Below are 9,592 nucleotides of genomic sequence, written 5' to 3'. Positions count from 1 at the left end.
CATCCCTCTGCTTCCTTTTATCTTCCATTTTTCCACCACTTACTTGTGCCTCTTCTTAGTGTCCAGGGTCTCTTCACGGTGTTCAGGTTTGTCTGAGGAGTGGTCTCCGGAGTGCTATGCCCCTTTCATGCATTATGAGGCCAGTCAGGGGTCTTCTAAGGTATGGTCTGCCCCCACCCAGTCCTGCATGGCACAGGACTGGTGGTCATCTCAGGCTAGCTACCTGTCTTGCCCCCATAGTGCTGGTCTGGTGGTTGCCTAGGGCTTGTTCCCTCCTAGTCAGCCCAAGTGCCCTCTTGTGAGGGTCGTCGGTCTTGGGCTCGCTCTTACCTGAGGCTGCAGTACCAGGCAGTGTTCATCTACTCTTCTGCTTGCTCCTCATCCGGGGATCACACGGGGGTCTGCCTGGAGCCAGACTGGTGGTCATCTCAGGCTAGCTCCCTGTCTGAACCTCCTGGTGCCGGACCGGTGGTCGTCTCAGGCTCACTTTTTCAGGGACTGCTAGGCTACTCATTATTCAGATGTTCACAGGTAGAACGCAGAGCATAGACACACCTCCCTCCTCTCTGCCACCTACGGACCCACAGCAGCCACTCACAGCAGCCGCACCTGCACAGCCTCTCGGGGCAGGATTTAATTGTCTTCTACCATTGTGAAGGGCCACCATGACCACGGTAACCTATAAAAGGAAGTGTTTAATTGGGGGCTTGCTTAGACTCTCAGAGGGTGAGGCCGTGGCTGTCATTGTGGGGAGGGGGAGCAGCAGGCCTGGTGCTGGAGCAGTAGCAGTGCTGATTCACAAGCACATGGCAGAGAGAGAACAGCCTGTCTGAAATGTGGGCTTTTGAAACTTCAGATTCCAACCCCAGTGAAGCACCTCCTTCAACAAGGACACACCTAAACTTCTTCCAAACAGTTTTACCAACTCGGCATCCAAACGCAAGCCTATGGGGACCATTCTCATTTAAACTACTACAGGGCGATACTGGCTTCTAGAAAGAGTATTCTTCTGTCTGCTTTCTTTCTTTCTTTCTTTCTTTCTTTCTTTCTTTCTTTCTTTCTTTCTTTCTTCCTTCCTTTCTTTCTTATAGTTGAAGAGGGATTGGCTGTAGCTCTCCTTTGAATGTCTGTTAGAATTCTGCTTTAAATCCATCTGGCCCTCAACTTTTTTTAAGTGGGGAATTTTGTTTTGTTTTTTGTTTTGTTTTGTTTTACTGTTTCAATCTCATTTGCTATGGCTCTGTTTAGGTTGTTGAATTCTTGGTTTAATTTTGGTGGTTTGTCTAAATCTAGAAATTCATCCATTTCTTTTAGTTTTTCCAGCGTAATGTAGTACAGTTTTTAAAAAGCATTCCCTCATAATATTCTGAATTTCTTTGGTGTTTGTTGTAATGTTTCCCTGTTCGTTTGACTCTGTTGATTTGGGTTTGCTTTTTCTTTCTTTTAATTAGTTGGGCCAAGGGTCTGTCAATCTCATTTTTTTTTTCAGAGAACCAGCTTTTAAATTTGTTGATTCTTTGTATTGTTGTTTGTTATTATTTCATTAATTTCTGCCAAGATTTTTATTACTTCTTGTTCTCAAATGGATTTGAATCTGGCTTCTTCTTCTTCTTCTTCTTCTTCTTCTTCTTCTTCTTCTTCTTCTTCTTCTTCTTCTTCTTCTTCTTCTTCCCCTTCCAGAGTTTTGGGTTCAATCACTAATTCGTTTATTTGTATTCTTTCTGAATTTTTTTCATCTTAAAGATTTATTTATTATTTATACAACATTCTGCCTGCATACCAGATCTACTATAGAAGGTTGTGAGCCACCATGTGGTTGCTGGGAATTGAACTCAGGACCTTTGGAAGAACAATGAGTGTTCTTAACCTCTGAGCCATCTCTCCAGCCCCTCTTTCTGAATTTTTTAATGTGGACATTCAGAGCTACAGATTTCTCCTGTAGTACTGCTTTCAATGTGACCCAGAGATTTTCTTCTGTTACATTTTCTTTTAGCTCAGGATAATTTCTATCTCTTTTTTAATTTCTTCTTTGACTCATTTAGAGGTGAATTATTTAATAGTTTGTGTATTTACTAGAGTTTTGTTTACTGTCAATTTTAAGTTTTATTGCATTGTGTAGCAAATAGGACACACTGAATTACTTCAATCTCTTTGGATTTGTAAAGATTTATATTGAGTCACAGACGTGATTTATTTTAGGGAGACTTCCATGCACTGCTGAGTAGAATATGTATTCTTTGTTATTTGGATAGAATAGTGTACAGAAATTTATCAAGTCCATTTGATGTGTGATGTCAATTAATGTAGCTTGTTGGAATTCTTTTGGAATGTATACACCTTACCCTTGTTCATTCAAATGCTGATTTCTCTCCTCCCCTCTCTGTTTTCAGTCTGGACATTACATTATGTTATTTATTCTAAACATCACCTGTCTCAACTTTGTGTAAACATGCCAAAATAAAACCACCAGCCACAATGTTGAGAAGTGGAGAGGAAGGAGTAGGAGGGAGAGGGGAGGAGCCAGAGAACAGGAAGGAGTGAGAGGCAGAGGAGGAGAGAGAGGAAAGAGGCTGGGAGACCAGAAGCTGGAGGAGAGATCTTAGACTGAGGTGGAGAGATGGGATTTTTACTAGCGCTCACAAGATCTGCACCCAGGACCCTCCAGAACTGTGAGCCAAACAAGTCGCTTCTCCACAGGTAGCTACCATTAGCTATTTGTTGTAATAAGAGGAAATGAAAACAGACCAAGAGAATGAGTTCAAGGTTTCTTCCTCTCTGTCAAAAAATGTTTTCTGGGGCCGGGAGCTAGCTCAGTCAATAAAGTGCTTGCTCTGAAAGCATGAGGACCTGAGTTCAACAACTGGAACTCAAGTAAAGTAAAAAAAAAAAAAAAAAAAAAAAAAGGCATGGGCTGCATGCTTGAAATCCCAGACGAGGCAGGCAGAGATATGCCGATCCCAGGGTTCACTGGGCTTACCCTAATTGGAAAGCTCTGGACCCCGGTGAGGGACACTGCCTTACATGCCAGACGGACGGCTCCTGAATAAACACGCTGGAGGTTAACCTCCGGCTTCCACAAACACACATCCTTGCTCTCACACAAAAGAATGTTTTTTTTTGTCATTTGTTATCTTTTCTTTTTCCAGAGTTCCAAAGAGGGTAGGTCATTTCTGGGCTGACTCTGAGCTTTTGCAATGTGAAGTCCCCAAAAAGGGAAGCTACTGAGCAGAAAGTCTTAGACTAGTGTGGCTCCTGGCTGGGCACGTTTGGAAGAGAAGGTACAGCAGAAGCCTCGTTATGTGACAGGAGAAGAGAACAGATGAAGAGGGTTTGTCAGCCAGAAATGTGCTTATGATACTGAGCCCCTGTATGACACTAAGGACAAACGAAGCACCTAAGGATATCTGTGTACCTTTCTTTCACTATGACATCGCTCCAACTGGTACACTCATACCTGCATAGTGGTGCAGGTATGCCCACGCTTGTCACTTGTGCAGGTATGCCCACCCTGGTCAATTGTGCACATATACCCACACTTGCCCAGTTGTGCAGACACACCCGTACTTATGCATTTGTGCGGATTTACCACACCTGTGTCGTTGTACAGATACAGCCACACTTACTTATGCACTGTGCATCGCCTGTCATGGCAAAGTGCTGGATCAACCTACACGGTCACCAACCAAGGACCGTTACAGCGAGTGAGTGTAGAAGACCTATGCTAACTTCAATGTGTACAAGTCAATAGCATCAAGACTGGCATGCCATCCGAGTCCAAAGGACGTTAGGAACCAAGAAAGGTGGGTGCAATGGACTTAACAACCAAAGAGCCTCAGCACAATCCAGGCATTCAAGAGAAAGTGCCTGGGGATCAGCCGAGAAGGTGGAACCGGGAGGACCGCCCAGGGACGAGGAGCAAGGAGACACCAGCGGTCAGTTTGGAAAGAGGAATCGCAACAGAACAGAGCAGTGCTAAGAGAAAGAGGAAGGAAAGTGCATGTGCATGTGGACATGATCATGTGTGCACAGGAGTGAGTCTGTGTGCAAGTGATTGTATGCATGTATGATGTGAGTGTATGTACATGTGAGTGTGTAAGGAGTGTGTGTGTGTGTGTGTGTGTGTGTGTGTGTGTGTGTGTAGCCAAATTCCCTCCCCAGGACCCTTGGACATTGGGAATGAGAGACAAAAGGTAAAAAGCTGACCTACTTTAACTATGCCTCTCTTGAATGTTCACCACCCCTGGTCATTCCCCTAGAATTAGTTAATCTGTTGTTTTTGCTTGCTTGCTTTTAAAAAAGAGTAACATTCTCAAACGATCTGAAGCTCTGTTTTCTTCCGATTTTTCCGTTTGCCACACAGGGCCTGATAGTTGGGAGGGGCAGGGCCATGGCTCCAGGGCCTCTTGAGGTTGCACAAACTGTAAGGCTTTCTCTTACAGTTTGGCCTGTAAAGCTGGCCTGCATCTGGACGTCCCCAGCAACACCACTGAATGTGTACGGGTATGGTGATTGTGTGTCTTGGGAGCAGATATCTGGGACAGCCCACTTTGAGAAGTTTGTTTTACTTGGCTTTCGAGGTGGCAGTCTGTGGCCAGTTAGCTGTTGCTTTGTGGGAGCACCATGAACAGAATTCCTCACTTTTCCAGGAGGAAAAGGAGAGGCAAAGGGAGGGTCAGGCTCCATTATCCCAGTCAAGGACGCACTTCAACCCCCCTAAAGACCGTTCACCAGTCCACACAAGCTAATGGCACCATTCTGGGGCCCGAAGAGCTTCAACACTGGACTTTTAGGGAGGTTAGAGATGCAAACCTACACTAGTAGCAATGTGCCCTCCACACCAGTCACGGAGGGGCAGTGACAGAGGCCCTTCTTCCTGTGGCTGGAGGAGGCTGAGCGACCTGACATGCCTGCTCTCTTCTCCATCCACCTGCTCTACACCATGTGGGCTTTAACACAGACTAGCACCTTCCCCTTCCCCCCTAGAGAAATAGCTTGGCACTGAGGTATTTAACTTAAGCTGAATTTCACATAGAATTTCAATATTCAAAATGGTTTTGGTATACTGCTTCTTTAATATGTTCCAATATTTCTCAACATTTTAAGTTCCTGGGTGACATGTAACAATGACTTCAGAGATTTATAGTATCTGAAAAGAAAAGAAAATTCAGAATCACTTGGTACAGTAGGTTCTGAATAAGATGGTATCTACGCAGAAGTTAAACTGTCTTAAAGTTTATTTAGCCTCTTTCAAAAATTATTGTGGCCTGTGTTTCATAAGAGATGGCTCAGTGGTTAAGAACACCGTCTGCTCTTCCAGAGGTCCTGAGTTCAATTACCAGCAACCACATGGTGGCTCACAACCATCTCTTAATTCTTCTGGCATGCAGGTGTACATGCAGCTAGGACACTAATATACACAAGATAGATAGATAGATAGATAGATAGATAGATAGATAGATAGATAGATAGATAGATAGAAATTCATTTTTTCCTGGGCCACATAAATGAACATCTTTATACTTATTGTCCTCTCTCTCTCTCTCATGTAGTCCAGGCTGGTCTCAAATTTTCAGTGTCCTCTCCCAATCCTATAGGTGCTGAAATTATGAGCTGTATGTCTGGCCATTTTTAAGACATAATGCACATTATTTTTTAACAATATGTGTGTATATATATGATGGGTGCGTGTGTGCCTGTAGATACATGTGTGTGGAGGTCAGAGGACAACTCTCAAGAGCTGGCTGTCTTTCCACTGTGGGTTCCAGGCGCTGAACTCAGATAATCAGGCTCGTGCTGCTCTTTTACCTCCCGAGCATCTCGCCGGCCTGTGCTTCACCGTTTTTACAGCTAGAGAAGTGGCTGGAGAAGTGGCTCAGTAGTACTGACATCCCTAGAACATGCAAGGCTTTCCATTAGACCCCCAGCACCACAAACAAACAAAAGACACAGTCAACTGCTATCGTCAGAGACTGCACCAACGCGCAGTCTCAACCACAGTGCAAACGACGCCCAGTGTGCCACGCGCCTGGGATGCTCCCTTGGTATTGTGGACAGAGTTCCCATTAGCAGGTTCACGTGAGAATCTGTGCAGCAGGCTGACGTCAATTGCTGCTCGTTCACTGAGGGTCGGAATAGCTGGGTCATTTTGGGAACTTCATTTTTAGTTTTTGAGGTAACTCCATGTGGATTTCTAGAGTGGTCCCACAAGCTTACATTCCCACCATGGGTGAAAAGGAGTCTCCTTCTTCCACATCCCTGCCAGCGTTTCTGGTCTTTCGTTTTCTTGATGATGGCAACTCTGATGGGGTGAGGTGGTATTTTAATGTGATTTCAATTTGTGTTTCCCTCATGGTGAACGTCTTTCAAATGTTCATTGGCCATTTGCATTTCTCCTCTTGAGAATGGTCTCACTTATTTGTCTGTTTATTGACTGGCTGATTTGTTTGCTGATGTTTGTGGTGATGGTACTTAATTCAAACGAATTCTCTATAGATTTAAGATATCACTTCCCCTCCAATATATAGCAGCTGAACTCCCATTTTATAGGGTCCCCATTCACCCCGACAACTCTTGGCTTGGCCTTGCAGAAGCTTTTAAATTTCATACAATCTTGTTTTTCAGTTCTTGTGATTCTTTCCTGAGTGTCTGGAGTTCTTCCCAGGACTGCCTTGCTTACCCTAAACTGAATCTCAAGGCCCTCCCAAGTTTCCCTCTGGCAGTTCCGGAGTTTGGAGTCTTCTGTTAAGGTCTTTATCCTTTTTGACTCAAAGTTTGTACAGGTGAAGAAAGAGGGGTCTAGTTCTACATGTAGATATCTAGGATGAATGAAAGTGGAGGAGAAGGAGGGAGGGAGAGGTTGTGAAAAGTGGGAGAGAAGAGCACAAATCTGCTTGGACAATAAATAAAATACATAAAAAAATAAATGTAAGAAATAAGAACACAAAAAGCCCTCCCCCCCCCCCCAAAAAAAAGTGTGGTGGAAAGAAAAAAGGGGAAAACATAGGGGGCAAAGAAAATTGAGTTTTGGTGCCGTTTGTTTCTGGGTCTTCTAAAATTGCATCCTTCAGGTAGACAGACAGAGATAGACTGGGTCAGTAGCACTTGTAAATTGTTTTTCTTATGCCCTGGCTCTGAGCCTGTGCTGGACACGTGTGCACCAGCTCTGTCTTCACTGTAGGAGATTCTCTTTTTTTGCACACGGGAGGCCTCTGCTGCCCACACTTGGCCCGCCCGCTCTTCCACCCTCTTGAGGAGCCGGCTTGTTAGCCCATGCACTGGCTAAGGTTCTAGCTAGTAGAGGGAATAGGGAAAGACAGCCCTGCGCCTGTGGACCTGTTTCTGTACTTCTAAACCGCGGAAGCATTTAAATAGCCGGCTGGGGGGATGGGCTGTGGCCGTCATGTCACCCGAGCATGCTTCGGAGTTCTCGGACCCTTTCTGGAAACTGTCTCCAGTGGCTGGTCCACCTGCTGATCTCAAGCTCGGGGCTTTCTGAGGTGAAGTCTGCTAAGAGGACTGTGCATTCCTCTGCCCAAGCTGAGCCTCCCACCGCCTGGATGTTCTGGCTTGTCAGCATCTGGCCCATCCCACTTGGTCACTGCTGGAGGCGGCCCTGTCTCACTCTGGCGCTGTCAAAGGTTAGCTCACAGACCTGCCATTTTAAGATCAGTCACTTTGAGAGGCAGCGGCGTGGGAACAGTCAGGCTGTGGCCCCCTGCAGTCTCTGTTCCGTGTGATAGAGCATGATGGGAAAAAAAAAAAAAAGCGCAGCCCTCCCCTGTGTGACTGCAAGGTAAGTTTGTTGTCCTACATAGTGTCTGCTGCACGCGCTAGCCACAGCCTCTCAGATAGGGTCTCACTATATAGCCTGGCTGGCCTGGAACTCCCAGGCATCTATCTGCTTCGCCTCCTAGTAATATCTTACCATATAGAAAGGTTAACTTTTTATGTTATCAAATACATCCTTCAAGAGAAAAATAGAAATTTCAAGCTTTGTTCCTGCCTGGCTTTTGTGTCTCTTGCTCAGTGATTGACAGGGCTTTCTTGGCTCACGGAGAGCCTTAGCTAGAGCCAGGGTCTGAGCAGCAGCACCTCTGGGCCTTCCTCCCAGGTTCTCTTTGCTGTCGCCTGATCCAGAGCGGTTCATGTTTTTTATATGGAGAACTGAACCCGCTCTCCTCAGGAGCTGTGAAAACCCAAGCATATGAATCAGCAGGTCTGAGAGGATCACAGACAAGTTCCCAACTGACACCGGCACCGGTGTTCGGAGGCCACACGTGGAGAAATGCTTCTCTGAATGTGGGCTTGACATTTTGAGGTTCCTGGAATCTATTTATTTGTTCCTATCCTTGATACTTCACCTGGGACTAAATCCTATCACCTTCTATCTGGGTGCCTTCTCTTACCCCGGCCAAGAGCTCAAACCTGGATCTCTGCATTCTTTCCCTTTCACTCTTCCCTTGTGACAATTTTGTGATGTTCTGTTCATTGTTCAGCACCCATGATCTGCCTTTGATCACTAGGAAATGCTGTGTCATCTCTCACCTCAGGTATTTTGCATATGCTGTTTGCTACCCTTGGATTCTGTTCTCTGCTCCTGATGGTGGTGTTTGGTTAGTTTGCTGAGTTGTAGCGCTGCATCTTATTTTCTGGGAGGTTTGTATAGGGATCAGATAACTCTGCTCACACTAAAGCTACTGATTGCCACGGTCTCATGGCCAAGCAACTTTATGTTTGGGATTCACTGAGTAACCTCCAGGAGCGTGCTGAGAACCAGTATACACACTCCTCTGAGAAAAATGGCCTCTTATTTATTTGTTTATTTATTTATTTAAACTTTTTTATTTTTTATTAATTACACTTTATTCACTTTGTATCCCCCCTGTAGCTCCCTCCCTTCTACCCTCTCAGTCCCTCCCTCCCTCCCCCTTCTCCACACATGCTCCTCCCCAAGTCCACTGATAGGGGAGGTCTTCCTTTCCTTCCTTCTGATCCTAGTCTATTAGGTCTCCTCAGGAGTGGCTGCATTGTCTTCCTCTGTGGCCTGGAAAGGCTGCTCCCCCCTCAGGGGGAGGTGATCAAAGAGCAGGCCAATCAGTTCATGTCAGAGACAGTCCCTGTTCCCATTACTATGGAACCCACTTGGACACTGAACTGCCATGGACTACATCTGTGCAAGGGTTCTAGGTGATCTCCATACATGGTCCTTGTTTGGAGTATCAGTCTCAGCAAAGACCCCTGTGCCCATATTTTTTTGTTCTGTTGCTCTCCTTATGGAGTTCCTGTCCTCTCTAGGCCTTATTTTTTCCCACTTCGTTCATAAGATTCCCTGCACTCTGCCCAAAGGTTGGCCATAAGTCTCAACATCTGCTTTGATACCCTGCAGGGTAGAACCTTTCAGAGGCCCTCTGTGGCAGGCTCCTGACTTGTCCCTGTTTTCTCCTTCTTCTGATGACCATCCTCTTTGCCTTTCTGAATGGGGATTGAGCGTTTTAGCCAGAGTCCTCCTTCTTGATCAGTTTCTTTAGGTGTACAGATTTTAATAGGTTTATCCTATATTATATGTCTAATATCCACTTTTAAGTGAGTATAT

The 9,592-nt window shown here is 45.4% G+C and overlaps 1 non-coding gene across 1 annotated transcript; it reads right to left on the bottom strand.

The window, feature by feature from the left end:
- Positions 1–497: 497 nt before the first annotated feature.
- LOC129688777 (small nucleolar RNA SNORA17) lies at positions 498–631 on the bottom strand. The gene has a single exon (XR_008721996.1). It is a non-coding gene; the product is annotated as a small nucleolar RNA SNORA17 (small nucleolar RNA).
- Positions 632–9,592: the final 8,961 nt, after the last annotated feature.

The sequence above is a fragment of the Psammomys obesus genome, unplaced genomic scaffold, assembly GCF_907164565.1.
Source record: "Psammomys obesus unplaced genomic scaffold, mPsaObe1.curated_primary_1811, whole genome shotgun sequence".
Lineage (NCBI taxonomy): Eukaryota > Metazoa > Chordata > Mammalia > Rodentia > Muridae > Psammomys > Psammomys obesus.
The sequence above is the reverse complement of the archived record's forward strand: the minus strand, read 5'-3'. Positions and strand labels throughout refer to the sequence as shown.